The 19,983-nt window shown below is 37.8% G+C and overlaps 1 protein-coding gene across 3 annotated transcripts in view; it reads left to right on the top strand.

Annotated features, from left to right (window-relative positions):
• PLCL2 (phospholipase C like 2) overlaps positions 1–19,983 on the top strand; it is a 101,840-nt gene that overhangs the window by 30,543 nt on the left and 51,314 nt on the right. The gene's annotated exons all lie outside the window — the stretch shown is intronic.

The raw sequence follows: 19,983 nt of genomic DNA, 5'->3' as shown, positions 1-19,983 counted from the left end.
TTTGATAAATGGAAAAAAACACTTTTGTACTGTATTTTCTTCAAGTATGTAGTCTTTTCTGTCAAATAGAAGCAATTATTTGGTTTTTACAAAGCAGGAGGAAACTGTTCTTTCGTATGCTCTTCCTGTCTGGAATGCTCAGAGAATGGAAAATTCATTTGATTTTCTATTTTTTTTTGCATTCTAGGATATTAAAATAAACCCTTAAGAAGTTTTTTTTTTTTTTTAATTTAAATGGTAGCTGGAATGTATTTCTTGTATAATGTGTTTTGCCTTTAATGGTTGTGAGAAAGATCACACCTCCTTAGTTACCTGAAAAAAATCATATATATCTCCTTGTCTTTCATACGTGAAAGACAAGGAGATATATAATAAACTAGTTACACTGATATGGAAACTTAATCCAAAGATTCTCACATGTATTTATTAAAATTAATTATGTATATATCTATAAAGGTTTATAAAAGTTAGTTATATTTATATGATAACATCACTTTTCTAGCCAAGTTTCTTGAAAATGTGATTTGCTGCACCTACCTGCCACTAGCTGGTTTTGCCAGACAAGACTGCAGGATAGAGGTCTCAGACACAGTTTAGTTTCTGTAAATTTCATGAACGTTTACAGCTGGGTGAGGAAACACAGCACTGTTTATCCTTCATTACAGGAAAAGTATAATCACTGTGTTTTTGTTGTTTGTGACGCACTGAGCAAGCAACATGTCTGCCTCCATATCACATGAAGGGAAGAGATGTAGAACAAGGTACTTTGACAGTATCGGTGTCTAGATGAAAGAGCATATAATATTTTAATTAAGAGAGTAGTTTTAAGATATGAAAAGCAGTCTTAAGTAGTTTCAGTAGAATTCTACTGTTTCAGTAGAATACAGTTATGCAATGGTGTTGTGCTCAACAAGTCTCTCCATGTCTTAATTCTCCAGAATTCAAGTACCTTTCTTGCCCTGTGGAAAATCCACATGCGTTAGTGTAGCCAACTGAAAGTTTGATAGTTTAGCAAAGCATTGGTAAATATAACTTTCTAATAAAGAATAATTAAGTCACTCTTCAGTGTAAATATTAATTACCTTTCTTCCCCTCTCTTCCCCTTGTTCCTTCTTGCAGTGGTGAACCTTCAGCAGGAAGGAGCTTAGTGTCGTTAGCACTTTGCATTTGTTTATGCAGTTTAAGGGAAGAACAAACAATATTAACCCTGTCTTTATTTAGTTGGAATAGTAAGTCACAGAATGCTTATTCTCTCATAATTACCTTAGTTCCTGAAATATTTTTTATTTGTTCTGTGGGCATCCATAACCATCTATAAGTAGAAATTGTAGAAAGCAATCGTAGTTTTTTAATTTAAGAAAAATTTGGTCTTGTGTATCCTTATTTAGTTCTTGACACACAGTGCATATTTAAAGTTAGTAGTGTTAAGTTTGGTTTCAGAACTTCAGTGGACTTTGCCTAGAAAATTAGGAATTTAGACCAGACTTCCTTATTCTATTCTAATTTTAATAAAATAAGAAAATCAGAACTAGATATGCTAGCAATATAATTATCAAATGGTGAATAATATTATTGAATTGAATATTATTGAATAAGAATATAATAAAAAAGGTGTAATTATGCGTAATAATGTAAGGATCATCCATTCTTGTGGGAAATGTCATTTTTCAAAGGGAACCAAATGAATTAGGCAAGTTCTGTAAACTAGTTCGTGGTTACAGAAGTCATTTATTTAAATACTGTCTTTAGAAAGCAGCAGCAAGAAGAAAAGATTACCAGGTGAATGTTATGACCATAACAAGCTACGAGATTTCTGTGAATACTAGCCTGCTGTGGCAACATACAAAGAAACCAAGGCAAAACATATTAAAAAAATACTACTAATCTCTGTTGCTATGTGTTAAGGAGCTGATGGGGAAGTAAAGAATATGATTGAACGCCTTGTCTTTTATACTGCTGAATTTTATCTCTATATTCTCCATACTATTTATCATTCTTTATCTGCAGACAGCAAATGAGCCTGTCCATTTTCCTCAGACTTTGGACTACGTACAACATTTATAGTAAGTTAAAACAAATTAATGCCATACACTGAGTTAGAGATGCTGTGTGAATTTGGAACATTTTACTGACACTTAGAGTCTTTGGATGTGGAACATCCAACAGATTAACCATTGTTTACCTTTTGATTTCAGCTGTTCGGTTGGTTTCTGGAACCAGCCAAGGACAGATGTGTCTGCAGTCTTGCTATTTGCATTAGTTTCCATCCACTTACTCATTTTTATGACTTCTCCAAACTGCAGGATTCACAGAGTGTGAAGTCTGTCTGTTCTTTTTAAGGAGTCTTGTATTGCTAGTGTGTATGTTGTTCAGTTGTATATGTGACAAAAAGGGTGGGTATGGCAGACCTTCTGTTTCATAAAGTTCTGTATATACATGGAGTGTGTTTTTGAATGCAGAATTTTCTTTAATCTCAAGTAGAATTATAGTCATATTAGTATATAGTATAGAACTCCAGGAAAGTTGATTGTGTAAACATTTCTTCTTAGCTGCCAAAGTTTTACAAACCAGTGAGTAATGTTCCTGCATGCATCCATAAAATATGTTTGTTTTCTCTGTATATCATTTTTGCAATCTGGCTTATGGAAGAAAAACTAGTTTGATAATTCTATAGGTGTAGTACATCTGCAACTGTACAGCTAAATGCAGTGGAAAATTTTGGTTATGCTTTCGTGTATCTTGAAATAAAACATTGGTGTTATGATATTGCCTCAGGAACTGTTGATTAGTTAGGAACTAAATTACCTTTCAGGGTTGCAGTCCTGTAAGGTTTCTTTGAGGTTGAAGATACTCAGAAATGCATTGTGTAGGAAGTGATGATGATGTGAGATTAGTCATTTTGGGTTGCCTGACCTCCAGCACCTCCTCAAAAAAGTGACTGATTTTTTGCCAGGAGTCACGAAAATAAATCTTTTAAAGAGGTTTGATGGAAGTAACTGAAAACTGGTCTCCAACAATCAATATCTGTTCCAGAAAGTTTTGGGGAAATGCAGTAACCATATTTCATAAACTTTTTGAACTTTTTTTTTTGGTAAATTTTAACAGGCGTGTACTGGTAAGTTTTGCTTGCTATTGCATAACAATAAATAGGCCACTAAGCATCAGGAGGTTATTTACTTGTATATGGGATGATAATCACTAGTGGGAAGAGAAGTGTTGCCAATTGATTCATCTAGCTTACAGAATTCTAACCAGTTTATTGCACTGAAAATCCTGTTATGGGTTAAAGGAACACCTTACGTGCAAAGTCACCAACTTATTGACAGTGAAAATAAAATCAGCAGTTTCATGACAGAATTATTAGTCTGTTTAGGACAGTAACACGGTTCAAATTACGTATTGTTGAAGTCTTTACACATGGTTTCTAGTATCTACCCTGTTCTTCGATGTTCTGGTCATAGACTCTTCATTCTACACAAGCTGTCTAGTTGTTATTGCTCTCTGTTCTCTGTAAGAATAAATGGTGTTTCATTATGCAGCTGACCAAGATCCAAAACAGTAGGGAGTGATCACTGGATCATTAACTGTTGCAGCTAACAGATCCAAGCAGGCCAAGGCAAGTCCAGGCAAAACTTGAGAAGCCTTAAGGCCTTTGGTATTATTTTAACAGGAAACCTGTGACACTTAGGTTAACTTTTTACTCAACTGGGTCCCCCTAGGAAAATAAATACAGATTGACTGTATCAACACAAAGAACCGCGTTCTGAAATCTTGTGGTTTAATTTGTGTGTTCTAATACAAAGTTGATGAAAGATTGCCTTCATAAAATTGAATTTTCTGACTTTCTTCTGCCCTTCCACCACTTGTCAGCTCCTGCCAAGGCCAGTGGGATGCATGGCTTTGTTAAGATGTATTTTACAGCATTAGTCTTGTAGAAAAAGAGGATGAATGGTACATAGCTGGTTTTAAGCACTTCGGGCAATACATGAGTTTTCAACACTGAAAGAAACACCTGTTTACCACAGTAGGAATTTTGACATAGGCTAAGGTCATTTCTGTAACCTTTCCAGCTCTCTTAAAATTACCAGTATCTTCTGTGGGGAGGCAGCAGGCCATGCTCAGATGAGATAAACCTCTCTGTGGTTTCTTGCCTAGGGGAGATAACAAATCTCAGTCTCTGTAGCTGCAGTGAGGTTTGTTTTTGAAGAAGCAGACGATGGATCTGGGCTTGATAAATAGATTTGATTGTAGATGTGATTGATACCTTTTTTTTTTTTTTTTAATGGATGCACAGGAGTTCCTGGCAATGCTCTAATGTCTGCCAAGGAGTTCTGAACAATAGGCAGTAGTGACAGGTGGCTCAGATGCTTACATCTCAGTGCTGTATGTCCTTCTCATTTAGGTGAAGACAGAATAAAGGGGAGAAGTTCTGTGGGCTGAAATTTTACTTGCCTCTGGAAGGTGGGATGCAGTGGGATCTTTTCTCTGTTTTGGAATCAGTTGCATCTATCACACAGTTAGTGACAGGTGGTCTCCAGTAGAGTTGCATTTTGTTGATTGACTGAGGGATCTGAGGAGGTCTGAACTCTTGAATTAAGCTGTTTTTGTAATCAGAATAGTGTCTATTGTTTTTGTAATTACTCTATTAGCTGATCTACTAGAAGTCAAGAAATAAGTTCTAAAGTTAGGAGGAGTATGTATAAAAAAGACAAACGTAGATGATGTGTTTCTCAGAATTATTTTCCTAGGAAACCATCTAAAACATAATATGTGGTTCATTGGTAGCCCTGGAAACAGACTGCTCCTGTCTTAGTCACTTTTTTCCTCATGAAAGTTTCTCAACCGTGATTTCCTTCTTGTAAATCTGCATCTTCTTTTAAGATGTAGTTTTTATTGTAACAAAATGCTGTTCTGAGAGGTTCTAATACTTTGGTAAGGAGAAGAGAGAAAGGATCTATGTAAACTGGAATATTTCTGTTGTATTTCTGTGCAGACCATTTAACAGAGGTTTCTGATGGTTGAGCTCCTTAGCACTCTGGAAATAATTCTGTACTGGATGGGACCTGCAGGAAATGAAGGGTGTTTATAATGAATTACTGTGGTAAGAATGAATCCTTTATGATGTCGTGCGTACAACTGCAGCTGTTCTTAGAAAACGCTCAAATAAAATAATCCTGTGCAGGAGGTCAGGACCGAATTACTGTTGATTTATCCAAACCTGGAAAATTTTTACACTCTTTTATTGCACAGTTCATTGTTTCTTGTTTCTACAAATTCAAAAAGCTTAAAAATGGAAACGTGTCTTACGCTGTGGGGGGGAAAAATCCATCAAAGGGTGTTTTTTTTTTTTTAACAGCAACTTCTAATTATCAATTTTCTACTTTTATTTTATTATTATTACAATTCAAACTAGTATTTAGTAGTATTTTATACTTAGGATTTAAGAAAAGTTAACCATTTATTTGTACTGTTTCTCCCTCTTGTTCCACAAGATTTTTAATGTTTTTAAACAGTTTTTCCCTGTAGTACTGTGGTATGTAGTTCTCCAAAAAGATCTGTACTAAAACTATGCTAAAGAGGAAGGAAACTTTTAGTAGCTAAGCTGTCTTTGTCCCTTTTGACAGTTAAAGAATCAAACCTGGAGTCAGAAGCATTTTTTCCAGGCATAAATGAGAGTTTACATAACGTGATGCTCCTGTAGAAAGGATAGCACATTAGTACACCTTTTTCTTAGGTAAGTCATTAACATGCTATGTCTTGGGAAATAATCTATTTCTCAGTAACTTCTTTGCTGCCAACCAACAAAATATTTCTGTAAAATAGATTTCAAAACTCCCTTTTGAAGACTTAAGGCAGGAAAACCTAATCAACAGAAACGTGTATTTTTAATACGTGATGGTGCTTTGTGCAGTGTCTAGTTCATGATGTAGCAAGTGGTTACATTTTGGGGGTGGATAGTACATTGCCTGGGATAATTCACATCTACAGTTTCCTTCATTTTGTTCAAATATAATGAGGCGTAGCTAGAATTGCCCGAATCTGCTGTGACTGTGAAAGTTTGTTCCTTTATTTTCATTTTCTATCCCTTTAATTGTGGTATAATTAAAACAAAAACAAAAAAACAACACAAAACTTAAAGATGGGGTAAGATACATTTCAGTTGAAGTTCCTTTATATGAACATAACTGTGTTAACTTTGGAAAATGGGATATATACTGCAAACCAAAGGCAAAAGAGAAAGCCACCAAGATTGTTTTAGTATGTGAACAGGAAAATTGGGCCATGTCTTGAAACTGGATCTTATTGTTTCCAAAGAATACTTAATGTCTTGAGTCAAGATAGGTGGAAAAAATGACAACAATGTATCACATAACTTATCATTCATAAAAGTACTAGTGGTTTGTAAATTTCTTCCTATTACCTGGTATACTCCCAGGTATTCTTAACTGATGGCTTGGACATTTTAGACTGTTTTGGCCTTTGTGCCCTCTTTGCCCCAGAACCTGAGAAACATAGAACTATTTTGTTGGAATAGCTGTGCAGGCAAAGGTTAGGGCAGAAAGTTGTAAAACTTTTAATTTTGAGGTGAATTTGTAGATCAGTTGTGATTTTATCTGCAAAAATAACCGATTTTTCTTTAGGTATCGTATAGTTTTGTGAATGATTGTAACAGATGCAGCATAGAACAAGTTACTGAAATAAGGTTTCAACATACATTAAATAAGAAGTTACAACACATCAATGAAGTAGTTATACTACTTATTGTTTTTCTTTCCTTCTAAACTCTACTGACATTTAAAATCCAGTGGTACAGAAGCATCAGCCAGCCAGTTTGCTCTTTTTTATTTTTAATTTTGGCACTTGAATGGTTGCCTTTATTCTAATGGTTCAAATGTAAGTATTAATACTGAGGGCTTGTCTCCTTTGGATTAGATTTATTGGTATATGTGACATATAGGGTAGCTCTATTTTTAGGGAAAAGACAGACTCTAACAGCAACCTTTTTCTGCTGGCATAATTTAACTATTGAGAGTGGTAAGATTAGTAACCAAAAAAGACATTTGCAGATAAATTTGTGTCTATTCTAGTACTTTTTTGGTACACAGGTGTCATTTACATCTGAGATTTTCTTTATGTTTCAGTCAACTGTACAGACAAACTTTCAAAACTCTCTACCACATATTGGTTCCTCTATCTGTATATGCTTTATGTATGAAAGTGGTAACTGTGATTATTTTCAGTTCTGAATGACACTAATAGTCTACTAACAATGAAGCAGGAAAATGAAATAGTTATTGCACAAATTCTTCATTGCTGAAGTGGAATTTTTACATTGTTGAAATTGTGAAATATGGTGAAATATAAAAAATGTTTGAATTGTGATATGTCAAAGATTGAAAGTTCATCAAAAATCAGTAAATGCAACAAAACAGAATAATCAGTTGAAGGCAAGAGACTAGGAAAGTAAAGGGGAAGACTTTTTGGAGTGGATGAGCTCTATTTTTGTCTCTGATAAATCAAATGAGCAAAACATCTCATCATGAAGTCTTTTAAGCACTATGAGGCTGTATTGTGGGCAGTTATAAGGTCAAGGTAAGGAAAATGAATGTGGTTTCTAAGTATTATATAAATCTTTTTCAATTTTATCTTGACCACTGAAGATATGCTCTTCTTTTTGCCATTGGTTTAGCCAGATGTGCTGTCATGCTGGGAGAGTGTCCTAGTCTCAAAAGCCTTTGGGTTCATAAGGAGCAGATGCTAATTTCATTATTACTAATTGAATGGGAGCATTGTTTTGTTTCTCTGATTGGATTCAGTTTTTAGATGCAATTTAAGTTAAATTTTTGTGCTCTGCTGTGTAACTTTTTCAGTATTTGTCATGTGTAGAATATTGAGAGTGTTCCATAAAGTGTATTGAGATACTGTAGACAAATACCTTAATGAAAGATTGATGATATTTACTTAGTATGTAATAGTGATTTAAAAATAAATGGAGTCCTATTTTCCTCTTCAGAACACAATTATGGCATTACTATATTTTCAGCGTTGCTAATACCAAGTATTAAATATAATGAGCTCTGAAAATTCAAAGTAGAATTATTTTTACCTGCCGTGTTATCCTGATGTTTGAGTGCACGTTGGATGCATAGCCCTCCTCCACATCTAGAAGATATGTGAACTTGATTTTAAGACATTTGAAATTCATGCATATTTTCTCATCATTCCAAGTGCTAGAATTCTAACTTTCACTGGGAATTTGTGTTAAGATCATCAGCTGTTTGCTAAGATGCATCTGTTGTATGTGGGGTTTCAGACATCACTAGCTTCAGTGCATTTGCTCTTGACTCTTGCATCCTTTAACTGCTTGAAAATGTGTAAAAAGCCTTTAAAATAGGAAAAGTCTGCAGGAAACTATTATGCCTGGAGATGTATACCTGTTTAATTGCGCTTGTTTGGTAAAGCGTACAGGTGACTTAATACTTTTGGTTTGTCAAAACTATGAAAATCTAAAGAGCATATGTGTTGCTTATTGGTTGTTAGCTCAGGTTAAACAAATACTTTATAGTATTTGTTTTTTGTAATCTCTCTTATGTGTCTTTCTGTGATGGGCATCTTCTATTAAATATTTATAGCTCAATGTTCTTTTCTAAGTGAATTTAACTTATGAATAATTAAAGAACAGAGTTAAGGGAGAAAAAGGCATTGCTGTAGTGTTCAGAATGAGAATTTCCTGTAATTGTTTTACAACTGTTACATACATCTGAAAATCAACAAGGAAAACACGTATCAGAATCAGCAGTATCATCTAGTTAGCAAAGGTACTTGGATTCATGTCTTGTCTGCTTATGTAATCATTGAGCAATGGTAACATTCTGAATTAGGCAAAAAAATTAGAATTTTCCGCTTTAAAAATAGATAATTATAAAAGTTTAATTATAATGGGTTTCTAAGTAATACGTCTGAAATGGCAACTCAGAAGAATTTGGAAGATCTTTTTTTTATCAAGTAGTATGTTTTAGAAAGTTTCATGTATTGTACTTCATTCAATACTGGATTATGTGCATGAACTGTTCATGGCATTGAAGAGTTAATATTGCTAATAGTCACATGTCCAAATGTAATTATTCAAGAAGCAGGTTTGAAGACACCACTTATCAGTTATAATTAAGTAAATCAATTGAAGAATAGGGAGCATGGCGACGTGATTTAGCAGAGGGTTGTTAGGCTAGTATGGTTAGGTTGGACATGATCTTGAAGGTCTTTTCCAACCTGAGCAATTCTTGGATTCGGTAAGCTGTAGGGCAGAAGCAATGATCATTTTTAGAAGAAAAATATGAATTTTATTCTTCTTAATTATTGTACTTTGATGAAGTAACCTTTAGGGAATAATTTTACTTGTGCCTTTCGTGGAAAACACTGAGTGACAGAAAAGTACATATAAAAAAACACTAAGATCTTCTCAAGAGAGCAGATGACACTTGGATTGAAATTTGGACAAAATACATGAATTGGCAGTACAGGTAGAAATGAATGCCAAATGAATGGAAGGGAAGTAGTGTGATTTACTGTGTAACTTTGTGGTGAGAGGTATGGTGGGATGACATATATGGGTGCGTGAAAAAGTCCAGTCCTCTAAATCATGTTACCATGACATGGACAAATCTGCTGTTCATTTTTAATGAGTTTAAAGTTACACTCCTAAGTGTAAAGTAGCCTACATGGTATTCCCTTAACTGTCAATTTGACTTTACACTGTGGAGGAGAGACAGTCTACTTCTTTGCTGTACAGCTAAATCAGTATTTCATAACAAGCACTGTTGTTTTCACTTACTGGCTGCATTTTCAGTATTGAAAAATATGATTGTTGCCTGCAATGGAGTACTGTGTCCTTTTCCTTATTATTTTTTTCAGCAGTGTGTGGAGACAGGACAAGGGGAAACAGCCAGAAGCTGGAGCATAGGAAGTTCCGCACCAATGTGCGCAAGAATTTCTTTACGGTGAGGGTGACGGAGCACTGGAACAGGCTGCCCAGGGAGGTTGTGGAGTCTCCTTCTCTGGAGATATTCAAGACCTGCCTGGATACCTACTTGTGTGAGCTGGTGTAGGGATCCTGCTTTGGCAGGGGGATTGGATTCGATGATCTCTGGAGGTCCCTTCCAACCCCTACAATTCTGTGATTCTGTGATTTTTTTATTTATTATTTAGATTTATGTAACTTTAAAAGTATAATGGAGTACATAATAGTGATGGCACTCCAAGATGCACGCTCCAGAAGCTCCTCTTTATCAGGTGGCTCACCCTGTTGTCTGTGATAAACTTTGGGAAAGATGCTGAGCGGGCTTTACCAACAGTTAGTTGGAAGGTTACAGAGGATTGAGCCAATACTCACACTCACCTCTTACTGATCCTCATTCTTCTCCATCTCTGATATTGAAGAGGAGCATTAGAGAGGTGAGGTACGTTTCTGCAGAGCCAGTGCTTTATCTGAAATTACAAAATCTCAAACACAGTGATTGTGTGTTGTATCTATAAGTTACTAACGTACTGTATTTCTGCCTTAAACTGCGAAGCCTGACAGCTGTGTTACAGACATTATTTATTTTGCCAATTTAGTCACGATGTTGTTTATGCCTGAAACAGAAAATGGAAAAATGCATTGCTTTCTAACAGCAGTAAAGACTTGCAGCTATGAATACTTGAAAAAAACCTGAGATGTGATCGGAAGTGGCAGATACTGTGTCCTCCTGCACCAACCACTGAGTGCCAGGGGCTGTTGAGGGGTTTCCCATCCCTTGGTGCAACTCTGCAGTGAGAGGAGGGGGCAATTCTGTTGCCCTAAGCCCCCCTTCACTCTGTGCCTACTGCTCAGCAAAGGCAGTTTTTGTGGTCTGCCCTGGGCTGCCTGGGCCCTCATCCACTATGCAAAGTTTGGCAATGGGGAGACCAAGAGGAGGCATAGGACTCCTATCACAGACTCTAAAGTACCAAAAAGGAGAGTAATTTACTGTTTTTTAAATTTTATTTTATTATGTTTATTGTCCTGTCTTGAAAAGAAGTCCTAATGTAACAACTAGATTGGACCTTCATGCTGAATGTCAGCCCTTTTTCCTGTCCAAAACAAAGTCTTCTGCTTCTCCAAAGAAACAGCTGTGTCTGTAGCTTTTCTGACATCACCTGGAGGCTGCAGGGAGCTTGGGACCATCTGCTGGGCTCCTCCTGTTGTCCTGGCACTGCAGCTTGGAGAACACCAGTCCTGCCCTCTTCCTCAGGGCTCATCTGGAAGCTGCAGGAATCTTGGGGCTGTCCAGTGAACTTCTTCTGTTGTCATGGCACAGCAGCTCAGAGGATGCCAGTTGCAGTCCTTCCCTTTTCTTCTGAGCTCGGCAAAGAAAAGATGAGAATCTTGGAGAGAAGGATGAGGGATGGGGAAGAAAGAGTGATAGGGATCAGCAGCTGGTGCAGGGGCTTTCTGGTGGATGGTGACTCCTCAATACTGAGATTGAATTTGAGAGCCCCTGGTATGCTGCTGACATACATGGCAACATCTGCAAGCAAGCACGATGTTGTGTTGCCTGCCTAGCCCTGATAGAGTTGGATGCACCTCTATCAGTTCTTCCTCTGGAGGTAAGTCCATGTCTGTGGACTTGACATTGCCATCAGGAAGCTCAATATCCATTTGGCTTCAGAGGAGCTACTGCTCTGAAGCCAAAGCTTCTTTGGTGGGGGAAGATCTGTCCTCCTCCTTTATGGCTGTTTTGGGTGGGGGGAGGCTATGGCCTGAGAGTTGCCTTAGTTGCAACAGGTGGGATTCTGCAGGACTCCATTTTCAAACCACTTACTTCTCTATAATGTTTTTGATTACTCTGATAAAGATCTGGAAGTTATATTAAGTAAATTTGTGGATGAAGCTAAATTGGGAAGTGTTGGCACCCTTGAGGCTGCAGAGACCTTGCACCGAGATCTTGCCAAATTTGAGAGGGGTCGCCATATGCATGTAGAAGAGCAAATGCTGGATTCTGAACCTGGGATGGGACAGCCCTGGCTCTACGTACAGGCTGGGGGATGAGGGGCGGGAGAGCAGCCCTGTAAAAAAGGATCTGGGGTTCTGGTTGGCAGCAAGTTGAATCTGGGCCAGCAGTATGCCCTGGCAGTCCAAAGGGTCAACTGCACCCTTGGGTGTATCAGGCTCAGCACTGTCAGAGGGTGAAGGAAGGGGTTGTCCTGCTCTGCTCTGCACTGTGTGTACTCACCTTGAGCACTGGCTGCATGTTCAGCATAAGGGGGAGATAAAAGCTGATAGAAGGCATCTAAGGAAGGGCTACAGATATGGGGAAGGGTCCAGAGGATAAGATGTGAGAAATGGCTGATGTCCCTTGGTTTGTTCAGCCCAAAGCAGATGAGGCAAAGGGAAGCTCCTCATAAGGGAAGCGCTGATCTATCTGATGACAGCAACAGGACATGAGGAAATGGCATCAGTGGCGGATTAGGTTGGGTGTTAGGAAAGGTTCTCAGGTGGTGGGCCTAGAACTGGCTGTCCAGGGCAATGGTCATGGCCCTGAGCTGCCAGTTCAAGGAGCATTTGGAAAATGCTTTCAGACAAAGGATTTTAATTACGCTCTTTGCTTTGTCTGTCGGGGGAGCCAGCCTATGGAGGAGACAGGGAGAAGCTCCTGAAAACCTACAATGTGTTCACAGAATCATGGGGTCAGAATGTTTTGGAATGGAAGGGATCTTTAAGATCACATAGTACCCCTAAGTAATCTTTAACAACTTTCTGTTGATGCAGTTTCCTCTATCACAGTTCAGGACTGATCAGTTCTTGGTTTTCATAAATAATTACTGTAGTTTATATGAGTTGGGTTAAAATATTGGGTTTTTTTGGATCTGAAATGTGTATGGTTTTGCTTTTACTTAGTTTGTGAAAACTGGATGCCTGTTTTGCTCCATTGGAAGTGTTACTCAGAAGTCTGAACATTAACTGACTCAATGAAATTAAAAACTTAGACTTCCATGCCAAGTATAACTTGGTCTTTGGCTCTCTCCAGGCTCCCGACAGTGTAGGCAGTTTCCTTTGATGCTTCTTATTTATTTTCTTTTGAGATCAGACTTTTCTTCCCTTTCCTTTTCTCACCAGTGTCAGAAGTTAATCTTTGAAACCAAATGACTCTTATTTTAAAATCATCAATGTATCCTTACTGGATGTACATATATAGGAAAGAATGCTTCAGTGGTGTTTTAGTGTCATTTTTACTATTCTATTTTAATATTCAGATGTAATATTCTCAAGTTCTCTCATTATGAATATTGATCTATAAATGGAACCACATTTCTATGAGCTATAGCATTTGCTGAACTTAATTGGCAGCATGAAACTGCAGAATGGAGAAGACTTGGTTGTTATAGGTGATTGTTTCTTTTTAATTTATAAATGCTACTGATCAAAATCAAACATAGTTTAAATAGTTACTACTTTATTTTCAGCAGCGTAAGCAATATCAAATTGTTTACTTTCTTTTAAAAAACATATGGAATAGATCTATGTGCGCTGAGTTAATGTAGTGAAATACCACTTTGATTTAATGTTTAGTTTTAAAAAAGCTAATTAATGGATCCTCAAGAGATCAAGCATGCATTTTGCTGCTGTACATGATCATGTGAAGAGATGGCTAAGCTATTTTAGTATGTAGGCTCTGTTGCGGTTAAAATTAAAACTTCAGAATGCTTGTTGAAAGCTGGGAGCAAGAGGAGTGCTCAGTGCAATCACTGTCTTGTCATTTACTTTTACAAAATAAGCTGTAATTGCTTCTCTAGTTCTCTGTGTAGACATCACCAGAGTGACTTGCAAGCACCGATGGTTATCAGTATCGTCCAGTTCACTTTTCAAGACATGTTTTCAATATGTTCAAGCTGCTGTTCTACTGCTGGAATTTGGATGTTCTCTTATCCTGTTTAGCTTGTGTCATCTTTAGGACCTGAGTGATGGAGTTCTGAGAGCAAGTGCCAGCGCACATGTGAATGTGTCGGTGTCTTTGTTGGAGAAGTGTTGTTGGAGAACCTCCTAGTGGGGGTTCACCCTTGTGACCTGCTCGGAGAGCATTTGGACTTTCAAGAGCCTAAGGCTACTCAAGACAGAAACACAAAAACATTAAACAAACAAAGAAATAACAACAAAAAAAGTATTGTGTAGTTTTGGTGAACTGATGAAATGACTAAGTTCTTTTGCAAAAAGTTTTACAAAGAAGTCCTTACCCTTGACTTTATTTGCAAAAACATATCCTGCTATTTCCCTGCTCATCACAGTCAGTTAACAAAGATAAATTGTTTGCTCTAAAAAAAACCTGGGGCAATACAAACCATTCTTCTCCACACTTCCTAATTGCTATTGCAGTAGTGATGTCTCTCACGTAGTAATTGTGTTTTTTCTGGTGTCCCGTTTTCTTGAAGTGGAACTAAATGAGCCACGAGAACTCTGAGAGCTTTAATTTTGTTGTTTTATGACGGTGTAGTTCTTTCTTATACTTTGCTGTTGTGCTCAGTATGTTTTTGAAATTTTTGATGTCCATCTGATCACACAGCAAATCAGTTCGGCTCACTAAAACTGCAGAAAACAAATTCAGCAAACATGGGATTTTTTTTTGCTTCTTCAGTAAGTGAGGTGAATTCACTCTCTGTATGTGAGACAGGCACTGATGCTGACCTGAGGAGCTGGGATAGGAAGAAGGAGGGAAGGTGCACCTGGGATAGAATGAAGAAGAGACATTTAAGGAAGGAATAGCAACAGTGAAGTGGACATAACTCCCTTTCTTGTTGGTGTTCAGCTGTTGGCTTAGTGGTATCATGAAACCATGCAACTAGCTGATCTGAAATAATACAGATTGTTTTTGTTTGAAGTTTGAACTAAGACTTGCCCTGCATCCATGTTCCTTTAATAATAGATTTCTTTTAGCAATAGAAGACAAAAAGATAATGAATTGTTACTTGTGCAGCTAATCTTCATATTTTTCTTTCCCCATCATTGTTATTTCTAACATTGTGTACTGTCTCTAATTGGAATCAATCCACCACATGCTGAAAAAATACAGTTCTCCTAAAAGACTTCTTTAAACATCAAATATGCCGTGAGTGCAAGCTTGGAAAAATATTTAAATGCTGAGCTCAAGTTTAGTGATTCACAATGAGTGGGAGGCTCTGTATTTTCAAAATAGCTGGTGTTTTGTCTCCTCCCAAATGTCTGTTATTTCAGTTGAACGTTCTTTACTTTGTCTTAAATATAAATGTTGAGAGCTGTGTGCCGCTGAACAGTAGCTACAATTCGATTCAGACTATTGTACTCAATGTGATGTAATACATGCTGTTTCTGAAAGTGTTTGGAATTCTGTTAGCTAAACTGGTAATTACTTGGAGAGTTTTCTCTTATTTTGATTTTCTCTGCAAGCTTTGTACAGCTGTGTTAAAGCACCATAATGTGCATGCTTTTTAGTGAATTTGGGTCACTGTGTTAGTAAAATTCTCATTGCAGTGACAACTTAAGAGGTACTAGTATGAGCACCTTACATATCTGGAAAGAGCAGTGTGGCTGAGTGGTGACTCATGCAGAGAGGGGCTGTACAGAGGACGTAGAGCTCCACCCTTTGAGAATATGGTTTCTAATGGGGAACTGCCTACCCTCCCTCACCATCTTTTTTATAACACTCTATTTCAAAGAAGACCTTGCCTCCTCCACCCCTAAAAGATCAATCTAGTGTTTGTACTTTTCTTGTGGCAAAACAGAATGTAGGAACCAGAGCCATTCTGAAGGTGCAGGTTGTTGAACTGCCAATGAAAAAAAATTTAGTCTACATTGATATATAGACATACTTGGAAGAAGAAATACTTTCATTATTTTTAATTAAATGTAATTTAAAATAATTAATAGACTTGGTTTTGTGTGTTTTTTTCTACACTGTTAAAATAAATTAATGACTTCACTTGGTCCAGTGCCATTAATATGTATGTCTGATTGTGCATGATGCTTTTATCACTTTCAAACAGAATTTGTAGAATCATAGAATGGTTTGGGTTGGAAGTGATGTGAAAAGTCATCAAGCCCAACTCCATGCCATGGGCAGGGCTGCCACCCACCAGCTCAGGCTGCCCTGGGCTCCATCCAACCTGGCCGTGAGCATTTCCAGAGAGAAGCATTCACACGTTTCTCTGGGCAGCTGTGCCAGTGCTTCACCACACTTTGAGTAAAAACTTTCTTCCTGACATCTAATCTAAATCTCTCTTCTTTCAACTTAAAACCATTCTCCTTTGTCCTCTCACTATCTGTCCATGTAAATGATTGCTCTTCATCTCTTTTATAAACCCCATTTTAGTACTTGAGGATCACAGCGTGATCTCTCCAGAGCCTCTTCTTCTCCAGGCTGAGCAAGTTCAGCTCCCTCAGCCTCTCTTCACAGGAGAGGTGTTCCAGCCTTCTGATCATCTTTATGGCCTTCCTCTAAACCCATTCTGACAGTTCCACAGCTTTCTTATGCTGGAGGCCTCAGACTTGGAGACAATGGGGCTTCATAAGGGCAGAACAGAGGAGGAAGTGCACCTCCCTTGCATTCCTGGCCACCTCTCTTTTAATGCAGCCCAGGAAACAGTTGGCCTTCCAGGCTGCAGGTGAATGCTTGTGGCTCATGTCTAGCTTCTTGTCCACCAGAACCCTCACACCCATCTCCACAGGGCTTTTCTCAGTGAGTTCTTCTCCTAGTTTGTATTCATGTCTGGGATTGCCTCAACACAAGCGCAGCACCTTGCACTTAGCCTTGTAGAACCTCATTCACATGGACCCCCTTTTTAAGCTTGTCCAAGTCAGCTTGGTATCATTCACAAACTTGCTGATGGTAGTTTATATGTTATGGATTGTTGGTGGGAAAGTTCGACCTATACTGCCTTGTCACCAACATCCACCTCTGTTGTCATGAACCAACATAAGAAAAGAGGTGGCATTATTTTAGAGCTGCCCTCATGTATAACTTTAAAATCTGGGCTAGATTTTCTGTAACAGTGATGTAAAATTTCTAAACTGATTTTAGTTGCAGTTCCTTTTTTTCCCTTCTTTTTGTACTGACTCACACACAAAAACTTCCTTAGTTTCTTTTATAATGTTGCATGTTTTGGTCTGGAATGAGCTGGCATCTGTACATAGGTGATCCATAAATAATAATGATGTATTTTTTAGTGTTTGGAGAAATAAATGATCATTTCTATTATTACCGTATTTATTAAGCATACTTTTTTGAAGAGAGCTCTAAATATTTTTGCAGTGAAAAGAGAAGGATAATGTGATTGTGAAGTTGTATTTGTAACTGATTGGCTGATTTATGTCTGTATTTATATCTCTAATACCACAAGTGAAAACTTGGAAAGGATTTTTTAAATTAAAATCCATTTAGAAAATCAATGTTTCAAAATAATGCTTTTTTGTGTTTGTTTTTTTTTTTTTCCTTTAGATATGAGTTGCTGTGTATAGATATACCTGGATGCTTCCTCAAGTATAAAAAAATAAAAAAATTGTTTTTCTGATGTGCAGGACTTTGAAGAAAGATACATAGAAATCTTAAATAAATAAGCAGAGCTTCTATTCTTTTTAAAGTAAGCCACTTTCTGAAATAGACTTACGTTATAGATGACATTGTTAAGTTGGGTGATTTTTGCAATTGCTGCTGCATTGTATTTGAGGAAGATGGGCAGATTTCATAGTGAAATGGGCCAGTTAAGCATCACATAAGGAATAAAAGCAAGTCATCAGTGAGTTATATAAAATGTGACAAGGGTAGTTACCTCTGTGTTCATCGCCAAGGTTGTTAGATTCTCAGCTCCTGTCATAAAACAATGAATTGTATTACAAGCGTTGGCTACAGATGCCATTAAATTACTTCTAAAACAGCTTTTTGCTAGATGACATTAAATTCAGGCCTGTAGCTCCTCATGTGCTGAGTGAATATTTTCAGGATGGGGATGGAACCGTCTTCCAGTCTTCTGCGCAACCTCTGGTGCATAACTGCGAATGGAAGTGTTGTATGGGCAAAGCTTAAACAAGGGGAGTGACTATTTCTCTGAGCAGGCAAGTCTCAGTGTTATGGTCCCTGCTGCGTGGGCTGCCTGTGCAGTTAGCATTTGGAGTCACCAAGTGAAGTGTTTGTAGAGTATTGACACCAGGAACTTTCACTTCCCAGACAAGTGCTCTAAAGATGTGTCATTCTGCCACTTCCTTTTGTTACCGTTATCTCATCATTGTAAAGCAATGTTTACAAAGGAGTACCTTTGTGGGCAAAAGGCAGACAGAGGCTTTACCTTCAAATTCCAGTTACCATAACTACCACATCAGAACTGCAGGTAGCTATGAAGGGAGATGGAGTCACAGTCACCCATCTCAGAGGCCCATGCTGGCTGATCCATGTGAGGGTCATTCCCCGCTGTGTGGGGCTCACTTGCATCTCCACAGACCCTTCACCTCCGCCGTGGGAAGGCTGGGGCTGTCTTGGCTCAACGGCTTTCCTTCCAGTATGCCTTACGTTCTGCTATACCAAGCAATATCTGAACTTCTGGGTTATTCTTTTTTTGGCAACAGTGATTTCTTAGTCATATAAGTATTTCATTGTTTTGTATTGTGAGAGAAATAGTAATAATAAGTTACCATGGAGAGACTCTTTAAACAAGCCTGTCTCTATGTGCTCTTTTAAGCCTTTTTCTCCAGCTTTCTTTAAGTGCTATAGATGTCAGCTGGGATTATTTCTGGTGTTTGAACTTGCTTTCTGTGGGCACAAACTCCTGGATAAACTAAACTCTTTGTGCTGTTCATCTGCACTTTGGTCCATCTCAAAATTTGTTGGAGATGAAATTGAATGTGACACCTGTTTTTGAAATGTATTGATGAGGTGGTCATTCTGGTTTCAGTGTTAAAGTCTTCTAAAGAACATGCAATCCTTAAAGTTCTGCTTTGTGATGACAGTCTCAGTTATACTCTGAATATTGACATGGTCTTCATTGTGTGAGAGATACTGGAGAGCTGTTTCAACACAAAATATCTAGTTTCTGTGATGGACAGAATTATGAAGCCATGCTGGAGAGGTAGTTTCACTTTGAGCATCTTGAACAGTATTGAGAACACTGTCTTGTGAATGCTGAGAAATTGTCAGATACGTGAAGTTTGCTAATCTGTAAGTGAGATATAAGGCCATGAGAGGCTGGATCCAGGTCATGAATGCACCCCAGTGTCAAGGAGAAATTCTCCACAATATATGGCAGAATACATCTGTCTTCTTTTCCATGTCAGACTCTATCGCTGAGGCTCACAAACCTGTTAAACACAGAGTATGCAATTACATTTTCAGTATATGAGTGAGAGTTTCCCTTGTGTTTCTCTTCAGTAAGTCACTTATTTGGTAGATGGTCCTGGCCTGTGTCTTTGTGAAAATATCCCTTAAGTTCTTTTGTTTATTCAGATTGATAGTGGCTGTCACTGTCTCTATTGGAATGAGGACTCTCACAAGCTCAGGATCCTTGATCTCTCGAGCAGCTGATCTTATGATCAGTATTCTGGAGCTCAGAGCTGTGAGAAACTCCACAGAGTATTTTAAAATTTGTCTTTGTGGTTATCACATTCAGGGAGTGATATCTATTGCCAGCAGGCTTTACATGAGTAAGGCAAGTGGGGAAACTGCTTTGCCCTGCAGAAAAGTAGAATGCTGTTGAAATGGCCTTGGATTCATCTAGCAAGCAAGTAAAATGGTCTTGCACATGCTAGATTGAATTATTCTTGTGATACAAGATTATCTTTTGATACAAGATTATTCTTGGATGCAAACTCCAATTCAGGCTATAGGAAAGTGTTTGGGAATGAGAATTCCATGAGATGGACTTGCTAACGTTAGATGGCATCAAGAAACTGCACCTTTTTTTTTTCCCTTGCTATTTGGTGTCTTGGATCAGACATGGTCTTGATGGAGA

Source organism: Phasianus colchicus, chromosome 6, assembly GCF_987193195.1.
Source record: "Phasianus colchicus chromosome 6, bPhaCol1.hap1.1, whole genome shotgun sequence".
Classification (NCBI taxonomy): domain Eukaryota; kingdom Metazoa; phylum Chordata; class Aves; order Galliformes; family Phasianidae; genus Phasianus; species Phasianus colchicus.
Note: the sequence above shows the minus strand (reverse complement) of the source record. Positions and strands in the feature narration are given on the sequence as shown.